The 5757-nt window shown below is 32.7% G+C and overlaps 1 non-coding gene across 1 annotated transcript; it reads left to right on the top strand.

Moving 5' to 3' along the window:
- Positions 1-902: 902 nt before the first annotated feature.
- LOC118717870 lies at positions 903-996 on the top strand. The gene has a single exon (XR_004987630.1). It is a non-coding gene; the product is annotated as a small nucleolar RNA U83B (small nucleolar RNA).
- Positions 997-5757: the final 4761 nt, after the last annotated feature.

Below are 5757 nucleotides of genomic sequence, written 5' to 3'. Positions count from 1 at the left end.
GTCTACATATTGAATTCCAGTCTTTATATATGAAAGTAATATTATAGATATACAGTAAGATGCTTATTTCATAGAGGGAAGAAAAATTTGATATTGGGCGTATTTTCTGAAATACCATAATTATATGATAAGAGTTGGAGCTAGAACCTTAGACAAAAAGCTATAAAAACCTATTCACCATTAAAATAAGTTTGCTTCGTAATTGGTTGTTTTGCCCAAAATATATTCCAGGCAAAAACAAACTCTACAAGTAACTTTTGTGTTCAAATAAGATGGTGGGATCCTCAATACCTTATTCACTTATTTGAAATATATAGTTATTCATTGTTTATAAGAAATTTGGGGAAATTTGTAGAAGAGAAACTTTATACTGTACATATTTTAAAGGTATATTTCAATTGTTTCCTAAAATTAGTTAATCAGTAAGGAGAAAAATGCTGTATCTGACATTGGCAGGTGAAGTGAAAACAAAATGCATCCAGAAAAAAAGCTTAAGTACTAGCCATTGACTGACTATGATTTCCAATATTTAGTCTCAATCTAACTTAAGCTTGGGTGGCCCTACCACCTCTATTGATGGAAATCAGGCTCCACACTCATTGTTTCTGAAACATAATTTTAGAAAATGATCCAGCAAATACTTGTTACTTTGCCTCCTTGCCTTGTCCTCACATGACTTCTCTCATGCTCCTGATAATAATTATCTCAAAACAACAAAACCACCCAGTTAAAAAATGGCAGAGGATATAAACAAACACAATTTCCAAAACTTATAGCCAACAAGAATATGAAAAGAAGTTCCACATCACTAATTATTAAGACAATGACAATCAAAACACCAATAAAATATGGCATCTTACTTCTTAGAATGATTATTTTCCAAAAGACAAGAAATAACAATATTGGATCAGTGATAAGGCTCTGGAATGAGTACTGGGCACAGCACCCAAGCCATTCTGTGGAAACAGTCCTTGCTGCCTTCCTTCTGAGAACAGCCCTGTGGTTGCTACCTGGGGGTTTGACATCTCATTGAAGTCTCCAAGGCCTGAACTCTAGATTCACATCTAGACAAGTATTTAACTTGAGACACTATGGCTATTAAAGGGTAACATGCAGGTGAAACCCATTCCTGTCCTTGAAATGCACTGTCATTGGGTGTTAACAAGCCAGTGAACTCGTGTGGGCCTTCCCAGGAGGAAAAGGCAAATGTCATGAGTGCCAGACACCCCAGTAACAAAAAGAAAAGAAGAGAAGAAAAAAGAAAAGAAAAGAAAAGAAAAGAAAAGAAAAGAAAAGAAAAGAAAAGAAAAGAAAAGAAAAGAAAAGAAAAGAAAAGGAAAATAAATAACAATATTGGAGAGGATGCAGGAATAAGGGAACCCTTCTTGACTGTCAGTGGGATTGTAAATTGATGCAGCCACTATAAAAAACAGTATGAAAGTATCTCAAGAAATTAAAAATAGAACTACTATATGACCTTGCACTTCTAGTTCTGGGTATTTGTTGAAACATATGAAGATATCAATTTAAAAAAGATATCTAGTATGCACTCCTGTATTAATTGAAGCATTATTTACAACTAGAGGCCCAGTACATGAAATTCATACACACATACAATAAAGAATAAGGGGAGCTTATTACAGCATTTCCTGTCAATTTTACACATAAATCAGAAGATACATTCTTAGCTGAAATAGAAACTCAGTAAATGTTTTAAATGAATTATTCTAGCTTTCTTCCATAGACTTTGGGATAGGTCAACAACACTATCTATACCATCATCCTTACTATTCATATTTTACTGTGTGACTACTAATATGTGAGACTTAGATAATAATGCATACAAACTAATTAAGACTTTCCTTATAAACCCCACATTCCCATTAATGTAACTGGCTGAACAAGAACACACAAAGTGCAAAGACTCAGGGATTTCACATTTGTTGCAACCAAGTTCCAACCTCATATAAAATAAAAACACAAAAAATCTCTAATTTCTGTCAATCTACAAAAGATGGAGCTATCTACATAGGTTTGGTTAATTACTTTTTACAATATAACTATTTATTTTTGTTTTCTTGAAAATCAATGTTTACTTAGCAGCATAATTAAATTTCCTTTCTTCCAAGATTAATATTACAGAACATTTCATTTGAAAGTCTGCATATTTTCAAGAAATATATTGTGGATACAACTAAACTGTCAAAAGTTGTTCGGTTATTAAACTGACTAAATAATATTTACTTTTAATTCTGATGTGATTTGTGTTTCTAAATCTTGGTGTGTGTTTTTTAGTTTAGTTTCTTTAGGTGAATTTATGTAACACTAATAATAAACAGATGATGAATTCTTGATTTATCAAGTCAACTTTGCCTCTAGGCAATATACTGAGAGAAGAACATCCACTCAGTTTTTATCTGTTTCATTGACACAGGTGATGGGTATCCCATGCTCTGTTAAAATTTTTGATTTATTCCAATTGATCTTTCCTGACATTATTATACAAAAAAAAGCAAAAGAGAAAGAAAACACATAGTAATACACTAAAAGATCACCAATCTTTCTTTTGAAAATCCAGCTTCTCTTTAACAATGTTGATCATCCCATCATGCACCTAGACACATTTTTGCTAGCAAGTTCTTCCACTGACCTCCCCCCCCTCTCTCTCTCTCTCTTTCCCACATGTGCTCGTGCGCGCGCACACACACACACACACACACACACACACACACACACTCACACACACAAGAACAGTATATAGTGGTGATCACATTAGTCACAACTGGTACTGACTGTATCTCAGACACTCTGCCTTGTATCTTACCTCTATTATCTCACTTATTCTCTAAGACCAACCTGTGAGGTAGCAATAATATTATTCACCATTCAAATGAGTAATTGAATGCTTAAGGACCTTACGAAAAATGGACATAGTCAAAATGATTCCAAATGATAGATCTGAAACCCAAACACACATCTCAAATATCCCAAAGGTCATGACTTCCCATATTACAAATCTGTTGAACATGAATTTAATAACAGTGACCATGTCACTGAAGTTGACATTGAGGGTGAGAGGAGTTTAAAGAGTGGGCAAATCTGGCCAGTGTGGTTGAGCATTAACTCATGCACCAAGAGGTCACTGTGTCTATTGCCAGTCAGGGCACATGTCCGGGTTGCAGGGTCAATCACCTGAAGTGGGCATGCAGGAGGCAGCCAATCAATATTGATGTTTTTCTCTCAACAATGTTTCTATCTCTTCCTCTTCCTTCCACTGTCTCTAAAATAAATAAAAACATATTTAACAAAAAAATGGGCAAAAATCATACGGTCTTTTATTGAGCCAAATTAATTTGAAAAGTTGTGATTCAATAAAATAAAAATCCATATAACATAATAACTAGCAAATTGTAAACATTTATGACAGTGACACAGAAATATGAGCTTAAATATAGGTCCAAGGCCATGCACATGTAGATGACAGACACAGCTCACCTGTTATATTTGTACACAGACCATGGAAAGGTGTACTTTGTCCCAATATATGTGCCTTCTTCTTGGTACTGAGTTGCAATATCTTTGATAGACCTATTCTGATGTCATAAAAATAATTCATGAATTTTTAAACATATTCACGGATCATTTATCATTATGTGATCTGGGCACGAAGGACCAGACAGATTAATATGAAAGCCAAATAAATAAGGAAAATGTATTTATATTTTTATAGTGGGTGTCTTCACGTTTATGCACATAGGTCCTATTCTCATTTAAATTCCATCAGGTAAAACATATGAACCTATGCTTAGTCATATATAAGAAGTTTCTTGAAGCTCACAAAAATATTTCCTGAGCTTTTCATCTCACACTGTAACTTAAATAGAACCAGTTGACATAAAACATTTTGGGAGATGTAATATTTTTGTGCAATGTGCATGCTGTCCTGGAATATCAAATCTATATGTCAGAATCTATTCAACTGCTTTATATTTATAAACATATTTAACTCCAAAAACAAACTTTATATTGACCTCATTCTTATTTCAGGTATTATAAATATCCAGAATATTTATAATGCCTATCATGTAAATATAAGTAATATTCTATAATATTCTACAGAATATTTATTATACTCTCATTTTGAGAATATACAGGTAATTACCAAGTAAACTTAAGTGATTAGATTTTATTGTTTGAAAACACACTGACATTGTGCTAAGTTCTAAGGTGACATACATAAAGACATGGCTAAATGCAACTTTTAAAAAAATTTCCACTCTTGACTGGCTGGTGTTGCTCAGTGGTTGAGCATCGAACTATGAACCAGAAGGTCAAGATTCGATTCCCAATCAGATCTCAATTGCCAGTAGGCAGTGTGTAGGAAGCAGCTGATAAATCATTTTCTCTCATAATTGATATTTCTATCTCTCATTCCTTCTCCCTTCCTCCCTGAATCAATAAAAACATTGTAAAAAGAAAGAGAATATAACCATTTCTTTAAAATATTGCCATACTTGAAGAATAACTTATACAAAACAAAATTTATCAATTTTATATGTACATATTTATATTTTTGACAAATACATACATCTCTATAACCTTCACTATAATAAAAATAGAAAATATTACTATATCTTCCAAAGTTCAGCCTTAGTTCTCAGAATTAGTGGGTCTTTGCTCATTTTAGAATGGTTTCTCAGTTTCTCTCTTCTTTACTTTGATTTTTTCCTTAGGGATTGGACTTCGCCATCATTTTTCTATTCAAGAGGTTAAATAAATTCTGTATTGTCTTCATTGCTTATAAGATATAGGATCAATTCTATTCTTACAAAATTACAGCTGGATTGGGAAAGATGAAGGAAAGTATGCTGATATGTATAAACCTATAACATTTTCTACTGCTTGGTAAATACATCTGAGAAATGTTCTTGAATTTTTGACATCTGGCAGAGTACCCAAGGAAGTCTGAATATAATTTTCAATATGTACTTTCTGGAGAAATTAAGGCACACATGTGCATGCATGTATAACTCTTTGGTGCAAGTCTAGTGGGATTGATTATGGACCATATTCTAAAGCAAATAAACTTTGACAGATATATATGTCTGTATTTCTATGTTTAAAAAGTTTAATATGTACATATAAAAAATAAACTTCACTACATCTCAAGAACAATGAGACCATATTCAATTAAAATTTAATTCTACAACATTGTTAACATAGAGGTTATTTAAATAATATTTTTAGGCATACATAAATAATACATTTACAACTAATTAGCAACTTGAATATTACCTTCCCAACTTCTGTTTAACAAGCATCCTCAGACGTTTAAGAATATTTAAAATTGTAGATTTCTTTAGGGGGAAGAAAAGGTAGGGATTGTAGATATTTGCTGTAGCTGACACTAAGGATTCTTAAAATGTATTATTTGGCAGAGTAAACATGTTTATTCTCAAACCAATTATAAGAATGGTATGTAAATTAAAATAAATCTCTCATTCTTTTCTATTTCCCAGGAGGGTCAATTTTTCACTGGAACAATCTGTAAGATTCTGGCAGGTCTATAAACTCTTTAACCCAAATGGGAACAGCAGAACTAGGGTAGATAATATGAGCAAAGTGGAATTGTCAGCCAATCTGTTATTCTGTAACGTTTAGCGTTATATCTGAGCTAAGAAAAGAAACCTAGAAAAGCCTTTGACGATGTGCTTCCTTTTACATTAATGGTGTTAATGAGCCACTATGCAAATGAGG

Source organism: Pipistrellus kuhlii, unplaced genomic scaffold, assembly GCF_014108245.1.
Source record: "Pipistrellus kuhlii isolate mPipKuh1 unplaced genomic scaffold, mPipKuh1.p scaffold_m20_p_13, whole genome shotgun sequence".
In the NCBI taxonomy this organism is placed as follows: domain Eukaryota; kingdom Metazoa; phylum Chordata; class Mammalia; order Chiroptera; family Vespertilionidae; genus Pipistrellus; species Pipistrellus kuhlii.
Note: the sequence above shows the minus strand (reverse complement) of the source record. Positions and strands in the feature narration are given on the sequence as shown.